Source organism: Larus michahellis, chromosome 11 (assembly GCF_964199755.1).
Source record: "Larus michahellis chromosome 11, bLarMic1.1, whole genome shotgun sequence".
Classification (NCBI taxonomy): domain Eukaryota; kingdom Metazoa; phylum Chordata; class Aves; order Charadriiformes; family Laridae; genus Larus; species Larus michahellis.
Genome location: NC_133906.1, coordinates 9,372,255 through 9,383,070, shown reverse-complemented (window position 1 = coordinate 9,383,070; position 10,816 = coordinate 9,372,255). Strand labels below are relative to the sequence as shown.

Here is a 10,816-nt window from a genome sequence, read left to right as displayed (position 1 = left end):
CTACCAATAACAGTAAAACTGTGATAACAGTCTCCAGAATGGGCTGCACCCTGGTAATTGCCTAGTAGCTGGAATTTGTAGTGTTACTGGTATCCAGGCTAGCTCAATATGTTTAAGTTCACTATGCCTGCTCATGCTGCAACTTATATTAGTGTAGGCATATGAAACCTCTAAACGAGTGTGTGGACTTATAGGGAGTGTTTACAGTGTCTTGGTAGGATAGTAGATATTTTTCCTAATATCTAGGTTGGGGCTTAAGAATTTTAGATTAGAGGCTTATAAATTCTAGCAGCCTTGCTGAGACTTTGTGACGCCACACATTAAAGGGATTGTGGTTTATATACATCCAGTACCTCCAGTCTTGGCTGGCTTTTCAGCAACAACACTGAGAAACAGTGTACTACAGGAAACACTGTACTTTTCTCCCCGGGTCAATCTGAATCATAGTGGCAATAGCTTCCTGTGACTGCTATAGTGACAACAATTTCCTCTGACCCTAAGGCAGATTTGAGGGTCTTGCAAAAACCTACGCAAGTCAGGGTTTAGGGACCGTAGTTTTATGCTGTGTTAATAAATCCATTTTAAAATTATTCAGTGTTTGCAAGGCATGATTTGCTATTGGTGTGACATGTTCAAGACTTTCCTATTTAAAAAGTGTAAGCAGTGAAAGCCAACGTATGTAAGCAATGCAGAGGAATATAAGCAAACAAATAGAAAGTAAAGATTGGGTCTTGATTGTATGCTGCAGACATACCGCTTCTATAACAAGTTAGGAAAGTAGTGCTCTTAAAACAATTGTTAATTATATTTAAGCTGCTTTGAAACTTCATTGTTGATTCATTACGGAAAATTGGTATGGAAGGAGAAAAGAAGCAGTCATTCCTGTGTTGTTTGGTAGCTGTTTTTTGTAGCCGTAAGAATGTAGAGTTTGTTTTATGTTTATGAATGATCATTAAAGGATTTGTAAAATCTCACTGCGTGCACACATGCCACAGAAGTCTACCCTGCAATTTGAAAAGTTAATTGTATGCTAAATTTCTTGTGGACAAGAAATGAAGTCATCTGTTGGAGCTTTACCTAATGTCCACGTAGAGAATTGATTTAAATCAGTTAGCATAGTTGGGGTTGCCTTAAAAAAAAAACCAACCCTGCAACTATACATGAGCCCTTGGGGTGAAGCCCTGGCATTAGCTCACTGCTGACATGTCTCACTCTTATTTATAATTTTAAAGAAATGCGAGTCTGAAACTACTTCCTGTCTTATCTTGTAATCTGACTGATTTCTGCTGTCTTCTGAAGTTTGTGCATCTGCATGTACTGGTGGTATACACATTGTAACTCCACATATTTTTCCATTCAGATAAAATAAAACAACTTTGAAGATACAAAATTGCTAATACTATTATTGTTTCATATTGTGACATTTAAAACTGTATCTCCAGTTTTGCATGTATATAGCTGTCTTTTTAATAAAAGATCTTTCATTATTTTATTATAAATAAAAATAAATACATTCAACATGCACTAAAAACTAGGTCTATAGTGTCTCTCAAACCATGGTATTAGATGATTAACTTATTATAACTAATTCTTAGTAGATCAAGTGCCAGTTTCAAAATGATGAATTTATAGAAAGTCATGTGTGTTCTCAAAGTGTCTAAATCTTTCTAATCAAGCTCCCTAGATTTGATAGGGGATGGAAAAACAACTGTGTCTTGCCAGACTTTTAGTTGTGTCATATGTAGACATTTAGTTGTGAAATTCTGCTGTAGTTCTTCAGATTCCTTTATCTTTAGGTGTAACTTACTGGTCTAAAACACAGTCATAGTTTCCAGAATCTATAGGGTTGCTGAAAGCTTATTTTAGCAGAGACATTGTTCTTTTTTCTCCCGTGTTAATTTTAGAATTTACACTGTCAATCTTTTAAAGATCTCCCCTGTGGTTGTTAGATTCCAGCTCCTTTCCTCCTTAATGATCCGTGATAATACCACCTCCTTTGACATTCTACCAGTAATTAGTTAATAGATACCTGTTTTGTATTCGCTAAATCTTTACCCCTTCAATTGTAGTTTGAAGAGAAAACTTGTAAGTTTTTTCATTCCTTATTTCTGTGTTTTGCAGTGAAGTTTACAGCACAGTATGTATCAGTTACGTATTGAAATGTGGTCCTGACATGGCAAGTAGGACTGGACCTTACCTGAATTTGAGTAGGAGATCCCTACAGAATACTCAAGTGATTTACTAATTGAGTCAGTAACAGTCTTTCCCTGAATCATTGCTAAATCAGCATCCTACACGGAGTAATAGCTCACATAGCAGAAGAATTTGCTCACAGAAACTATTACAGAACAATTTCATTTATGGATACTCTGTTCTGATTGAATAAGGCTTTCCAAAGTGAGGCCTTGCCATGCGACTTGAAATTTTCATAGTGCAGTTTTGAACTGTGACTATCCTTTGCAGATACCCTTGCTGCTGTGGCATAATCTCTTCAAGCTGCCCTAGCACCAGTAGAAATGCCCTTAACACTTATTGGTGCCATAACTGTCAGTGTGGAGAGCCCTGCAGTTGTGCCAGTTCTAAATGCCGAGTTATTTCTTTTACTTTGCATAGCAGAAGAAACAATTCCAGGATTTGTTGTAAGGGCCAGTCATTGCTGATACAGCTGTATTACATAGCTTGAGTTAAGGTTTAATCCTTTGAATGGCTCTCTTTGAGCATGAAGATCTGCTCTAGGACTAAATTCACTTTTGTGTCTCTGTATTTTTAAAGTATTTGTCCAAGAATGAAGAAAATTATTCCTTCAAGGAAGCTATTCCAGAATAGGGATTGGGGAGTAGCCTTTAGAGTGTTCCAGGAGGTACTGTCTTTGACTTGAAATGTAAAACAAGCAACAGAAGTATTTGGGCAGCACCTCTGAAAACCATATTTACTATTTACTGATGGTCACCCGTGTTTTGTGAAAAGAAATTGCATTGAATGTAGGGTACCTGGAAAAAGCAGTAATCAAATAATAGTTGTTATTAATCTGAAACATTAGACTTCTAGTTAAAAGTACTAAATATTATTTAACAGAGGATTCTGCACATTATTATATTACTCTATTTTTAAAATATCTGACATCACATCTGTTGTTTAGGATTCTCTGCTGAATGTTTTGGTTTAATATTAGTTGTTTGCAGAGTGTTGATTAGATGTTAAAGTAATTCTTTTCATTGATGCTGAATAAGTTTACGCTGCTGCAGGTAAAGAACTATCTAGGAGGTTCACTGTCCTTTTGAACTCTGAAGTAGAGTACGTCTATATTCAAATTTGTGTTTAATGAAATAATGAAGGGGCAAAGATAGGGACAAAAAGTGTCTTATTTGGATAGGGTAGCCAGAACTGTTACTTACAAGCTGGATTATGTTTGATTTTTGTGAGAAAATAGGCAATCAGTTGCATACGTGTCAGGGAGGGGAGGGAAATGACTGATATGGAAGTGGAAAGAAAACATTTTTAGGAGGGCATAACTGTCACTTTGTTTTTCTTTCTTAGCTGATATAAGGTGGAGTACTGAAGAAGTTTGAAGTAAAAGAGCTTGTTGGGGCTTCTGACTATTTCCTAGTGTGTTGTTTGTTTGGTTTTTTTCTGGCTTGTTCCCTCGTCCCCTTATTTCTAGGAACATGCTAGCTAGTTAATATTACCAATTTTTGAATTAGAAGAAACTTACGCACCAGTCTTTTGTTTTATCTGTAAAATTGTTCCCGAGTCGTGTCTTTTCTGCAGTATTTTCTATGTACTTGTGTATGAATTACATGCACTTTATTAGCTCTTGTTTTCCATGGCAGTGCACAACACAAGCAGGCAGCAGCATTGCTGTCCTCCCCGATAATGTATGGCACCTATCCCTTGGGCTCAAGGGCTGTTTCACAAATGCATCTCACGTTGGTTTGACACAAGCTACCTAACAGGGGTACAGAGATGGAAATGTATATTTGGGCACTATATTGCCTAAGGAGTTTTTTGTTTGTTTAGGGGGTGTTTGTGTGTGTTTGTTTTATTTTTTAGTTTACCTTCTGATTAAAGTCCTTTCAAAAATGCAGATTGCAAGGTACATGGAGGTCTCTCTATATGTTTGTATGGAGCACAAAACGATTGGATCCAATCCTGGTTGTAACCTTTACCTGCCACCGTAATACAAATAACTCTGCAGCTTTTCCTGCAATACCAGAAAGCCTGTTTGTATCACAGGTAAGCCTGTTGGATTTTATCCTCCAGCCCATAGTATAACTGCAATCTTGTTCTGTCATGATCCCTGCCTGCCTCCATGCAAAAATACCCATCTCAAATTAATGGCTATGTTGTTCAAGAATTAGTTGGTTTGCTGTAGGTTGTGGGTTGAAACAAGTATGCTACTGACATGCCTGTAATGCATTGGTGATATTATCACTGGAGCTAGGATAAACTGAGAGGCCTAAACTCAAGTATAGGTAAGTTAACATGGTAATTAATTTATAATTTCTCATAGAAGCCTTTGGGCAAATTACAAAAGTCTCTTTTGCCTTAAATAATATGTCAAAGCAAGTCTTTTGTTCTTTGGTTGTGGAAACACAGTAGTGTTTCTGAGGTGGTTTTGCATCTGTAGAAAAGCTCTGTTGACCCCAAGATCAAGAGAACTTCCAGCTGTTGAGGTGTGATTTTTCCTTACCTATGTTCCCTGAAGATAAACCTCATGTCAAACAGGGATAACAGGAATGGTAAAATACTGACCTTAATTACTTACAGAAATGGGAATCCTACATAGTCTATTCTCATTTAGGTTTTTGTGCTGTCAGAACTTAAGAAGGTGGGACAATAGAGGAAACAGAATGGACTAGTAATCGTTTGGAACCATTGTACTTCCTGAGTTGAAGCAAGCAGCTGCCAGCACATCTTTGACACTGTGTCCTTCTCTTTGTCACTTATTTGTAGCCTCAGCTTTGCTGGCTGTGAAATATATGGACAATAACTTTTCATTCAAAGAAGCGTAATGTGGTTTAATTATAGTGTATGTTTAAAAACAACTTGGGGATGAAAAGTGCTGTGTAAGTGCTAAATGTTATCCTCGACAAAGACACAGTAACCAGATAATTAGTCTCTAAGATGCCTCTAGTTATTCCATAAATTACGAATTAATTTCTCTCCTTAAATTAAGAGTTATTGACACATTCAGCTTTTTTTGCTAATTGGTTTACATGACCAATTGGATGTATTTCAGTAAAACGGCTGGTGAAGGCAAATGTGTTTTCCAGCTAGACATTGCCTTATATGCAACAATTATAAATGGATTGGTTACAAATCAGAGCTAAGCACTGCAGTAAAGTCAGCAAAATAGAACAAATTTGTGTTGGGATTTTCTAGGTAGATTTCAAAAGTGTGCTTACGATTGGGAGTCACTCTTGAAGTCACCTTGATTTCACAGTTTACCTATCTCACATCCTTGTCTTTTTGTCCGCATGCCGTTCATAACTGGTATGTTTTGTAATTGGAACCTTCTTTGAGCGTACCGTCTACTATCTATCCAATGACTTGAAAGTCATAAAATGGAGACATTATGGAGCCCATAATGTCTGCCCTGAGTGGAGGATTCCACGCTAACTTGGTTCTTGCTGCCTCTCTTGTGATACAGTTTTGAAACGGTTCAAAGGGAAGGGGTGTAGCATAAATGACAATGTATCCAAGCTTTTCAAGCCTTTTCCCCTTGCTTAAAAGGGGCAAACAAAAGTATTGAAGGCTGTAGCGTACTGCTTAGCCATGCCATCCAGTTAGGCTCTCAGTTAAAAAAAAAAACAAAACCAAACAACAAACCAACCCCTCAAAAACAACCACACAAAACAAAATAAAAAAAACTTTAAAAACTCACCGACAAAAAAAAGTAAAAAATAAACAGCTGGTATTGAGATCTGCAGTTCTCATGTGAGGGAGGGAAAAAGCCACACTGAGCTGGAATCTTCCCATGCCATATAATCACATCAATATAAAGATATTCAGGGTAATATTCATTTCTGATAGAATTCCGCTGACTTCTTAATCCAATTACACTGAGGATGAATTTGTCCCTCATGGTGTCTGCAAGCACACACACAAAAAAGCACTAACAACAGTTGGAGAGGTCATGGCCCATTTGTGTATGCTAATGTCTCTGTGCCTGATGTGCACATTTCATCTCTTTATCAGATGCTCTGTTCTCTGACTAAAATTAGAATAAAAACTTGCAGTTAGCAATTTTCAATGCCAGACTCTTTTTCCTGGAATTTTTTTGGTAACATTTTGCTAAAGGGTTGGTTCTCATTCCTTCTTTGTCTATCTGTTTCTCTTTTATTTCTGTCTTTCCACAGAGTTCCCTTTTATCCACCTTTTTGCTTCCTCAGGCCTTATCTGACGTGCATGGTTTACCAAGTCAAGAAATGCTGTCATCACAGACAAGTATTTTCAGCTCTTCTGATCTTGAAAATGTACCTCAAACTGTATGTGTCCCTGTCTACTCTGTGTTTTCTTGCATTCTTGATAAAAATAATAAATGGTCCCTAGTGTTTAATAAAAATGACAAGTTTATTTTTAATTTTAAAATATCACAGGTATTGAGGGGGAATAATTAGGGAAATAAACTACAGAGGTTGCTCTCAGTCAGCCTTTTGGAGAGGAGTTGGAAGGAGAGAGTTGTTCTGTCCTTATGTCCTTACTTCCTTTGGAAGACAGTACAAATTTTTAGCTATTCAAATAAGGTCTTCCTCCCCCAAAATGATGACTAGCTGAGGAGTTGTTGCCATCTTGTCAGTAGCCTAGGGGTATGCGTATAGCATTCAGCAGCTGAAGCTAAGTGCTGTCATCCCACCTCATCTTTAAGAGTGAAGTTAATCTTGCAAAATCTCTTCATTTCTTTGCCATGTGCTGAACAGCTTTTCATTTGGATCAAGAAATGTGTGGTACTTGGAGTTTCAGGTGGGAGTACCTTCCCTCACCTAATAAAGAATAACTATGCTATAACACCGTGTTGTCACACGCCTTAATTCTATTAGCAATTTTGTGTTTGGGCCACTGTCTAACCAGGCTTAGTTAGCTTAAAGTTATAGGGACCTTTCTTTGCCAAAACGCTATGAGCATTAAGTATGTAAGGGAGAAAATGCTGAACTGCTTTCAGGACACAAACATTCCCCTGTGCATTGACAGCAAAATATGCTTGGCATGCAGTGACTTTCAGTGCTCCCTGAAATAAGAGCACTTAAAAGATACAGTCTGTCCACAAGACTGCGGAGTTCAATCATTAACACAGTGAAATGACAATGTGAATGTTAGGTCCTGATGGCTAAGATATCTGCACTTCTGACCACTCCAATTCTTTCTAGATCTTAAACCATTTTGCTCTTTTCAATATATGATGTTGTGTTCTCTTACATTTACATTTACATTAGAGATTTTTATTCTTGTCAGTGTCTCATGTTCTGTTTTCTTGTGGACTTTAAGTTGTAGAACCTGTTATGCTAAATGTATTTCAAAACAAGGAAAAGTGTATCACCTGTATCTTATGCATACCTGATATGCATGTTTTCTTACGGTTACTTAATCAAATTCCAGGTGGGATCAATTTATGGGTATTCAGGCTCAGCCTATCTTCCTGTCAGACCCCGTCAGTGATACCCAGCGTGGTATTTGGCAATTGACTTCCTTTGATAAAATCTGGTCACTTTTTAGTTGCTCTTACCAGGTTATCTTGTAACTCCTAACTCCGAGAAAACACTATTTGCAATTTTTTTGCACATCAAGAGAAAGAATCCTTCAAGCTAAGAGCTTGCTCTGTTATCTTTCAAGGGTGTGCTTGATTGTCAATTGTTGGGAAATTATGTTGCCCTCATTCAGAGACTGCCTTTAACTCAAGCCTTATAGCCATAGAAGAAATATTCCATCATCCCCAAAATAAAATAGAGTGTGGTTCTGATACCGTAATCAATAAACCACTGTGGTTTGTTATGTCAGGGTAAGTGCTTGGCAGCTGGTCCTCAAAACTATGTCAGAGATGATTAACATAAAAGATTTGATTATTCTGTCAATGATAAGGACACATGGCGATCAGTGGAAAAATTTGCAAGATGGTAAATGTTGCTTGTCCAAAAGTTTTAGGTATGTAGAGTTGGAGTGATGCAGTCAAAATGGAAATTCTAAGAAATTATTTTCATTGGTCATGTCACAGACAAGTCGATAAAATTACAAATGCCAAGGTATAATAGCATCTCTGTCACTGTGTCATTCAGCCTGTGTTTAGCCATGCCTTCTGCATATCTAGCTATAGACAACTCTAAAGACAGAAAATGAATGTAATTAGAACTAATCTTGATAATTTACAAAACATTGTTTGTTCCTTTTAACTGCACTGTGTAAGATAAGAGTGGCTGGATCTTGTGTTTGAGCTCCTGAATTCATTGTTTGTCATGATTATTGTCTGTGTCCTACTTGACAATTGAAGTCAATGGAAGTTTTGCGAAAGCATAATGCGCAGAACTGGGTTCTTGTTTATATTCAGAGAGGATTGTGTTGTTAGCAGGAATTCTTGAAGAGTTTTGACAGGTGATTTGGGGACATTGAGCAGGGTTTCAGAGCATTTCAATGGAATTCAAACTAATACGTTATAGGGCTGGGCATTACAAGGACCTAAGCAGGAAGTCTGTGTTGTCTTACAGAATGTTTTTACCCATGTCACACAGTTTTACAGAGCTGTCCGCAGTCCATGGAGTCTGACGGCAAGGCTGAATTCAGTGAGAACTTTGTGAATGTGCCTCTGTCAGAAAGCTGGAATGGGGTTGTTCAGTTTTTTGCAGTTCTTCCATTGGTCAAGTGGCTTCTAAAGCTGCAAAAGCCCAATTTTTATATTCCTGAGGTTATCAGGAATGCTTGCTTTTTTGTCACGTACCAAAGTCCTGTCTTTTTCTTTCTGGGAAATATCAACTCTTGGTCTGGAATCTACCGAGGCTCTATACCATTTTCTACATAGTATCTTGCAGTATCTGTAGGCCAGAAGTTTCAATGCTGTAATTAAAGCACATAACATTGTATTTTCTAGGCAAATGCTCAGTGTGTTTTTTTAGTTTGGTCATACTGTTTTTTTCGGTTCGCTTTTTGTTACTGGCTAATTTAAATACTAGAGAATAAGTTATGAAGTAAAGTACTACGCCTGCCTTAGGGAAGGAAACTTGAATAGTGGTGCTCAGTAGGTACTGCAGATTTTTAAATGGAAGTAGAAGGCATGAAAATAGTGCAGAATGTTTAAACACACTATGTTATTTCACTGCGGTAATAGCAGTAATGTCTGATCTTGAATTACATACGAAGGATGATGCAGTATTAGTATCCTTTCTAACATGAATTCTTTTATTTCTGGAGTTGTCAAACTGAAACTTTCTCTTCCCATCCCCCAGCAAAAAATAAAAAGAAAAACGCAAGTCTTCAACAACTGTTTTGCCATCCTTGTGAGGAAATATGTTGGTGTAACTACGCCACATTTCTCTATAGTTGTTCTAATCTAATTCCCCATGTGGAAGCTTATCACAGAATAAGGGCCAAGTCTGCAGTACCAAGGATATGCTGATGTAGCTGTATAGCACAGTTTATTTCAACAGATGGAGTTCCTTCCCCACTACAGCTAAAACCACTATGCTGAATAGTACATACTCTACTAGGAAAAGATACCTTTGCCAACCTAAATTTATTTCTATTCACTGGAATGGTAGGTTAGAAGTGTATTTGGTTTTCTTCATGCTTCTAGGAGGCATAGTTAGGCTGCAAAACGATTGAGAACTGATTTAAAAATGCATTTTTCCCAGCATAGTTTATACAAGTTCGAAAAACATAGAAATTAAACTGGAATAGAGATACTTCATTCTGAAAAGGAAGGACATATTAATGGCTGTTTTTTGTAAAATTATAGGATTCCTCTCTTTAGGCTCAACCTAACTAATGGAATAAAAAGAGAAGGAAAACCGTTAGAAAAAAAATGAACTATACCATGTCATTCTATTTATTATAGGGGAAAGACTGGGAATGATTTAAAACTGCAACACTGCTTCCAAGAAGTCTGCATTTCATACAAGGTTCAGTCTTTGTGTTTTTGAGGTCTGCAGTCTAGATAGTTAATGTTGGAGCACCACTGACATTTAGCATTGCTTTCACCCCCCGTCATTGATTACTACATTGGTTAGATGTTATGTTTACTGAATGTTCCATCACCAGTTCTTGTACTTCAGTCTGTTACATGTCTGGGGGTGGTCAGTTTGTTCTGATTTGGCATCCATTCAAATGACAAAAGTGTTCTGAAATGCAACTTGAATTTCATGATGTATCTTGTCAAGTGACACATTTCTGTAGTAAATAAGGCATGGTGAATCATACAATGCAATGCGAGGGTCCGTGTCCCAAAAGAATTAACGAAGTTAAATCATGCTGTCTTAACAGCAATGGAGAAGTTGCAGTTAGGATTTTGCATAAAAGCCAAAGCAGCCAAATATCGTAGTGAAAGGGAAGGAACAGAAGAAGGAAGGAGGAATTGTCTTATCCTCTCTGAGATGCAGAATCAAAGATGTGAAAATCAGTATTGTTTAAAATTCAGTAATTGAAGCGTAATCAATCATCACAAAGCATCCTCCATACCTTTGAGGAAGATGCATTTAGGAGAAACTTCTGTTTTGATACATTTTTGTTGTAATATGATTGATACAGTTAATTCAGTTGCCTGGTGCTATCAAATTACTTTCACTGAGGCTCTCTTGAAAAAAGATAGTTATAGGGTTTTTTAGGTTAGATGTCT

General features: G+C 37.3%; 1 protein-coding gene across 1 annotated transcript in view; it reads left to right on the top strand.

Annotated features, from left to right (window-relative positions):
* Positions 1-3,958: 3,958 nt before the first annotated feature.
* The window catches only part of FABP6 (fatty acid binding protein 6), a 30,030-nt gene continuing 23,172 nt past the window's right edge, over positions 3,959-10,816 (top strand). Inside the window, exon 1 of the mRNA XM_074604390.1 lies at positions 3,959-4,233. The gene's annotated coding sequence lies outside the window, so the exon portion shown is untranslated. The remainder of the gene's footprint in view (positions 4,234-10,816) is intronic.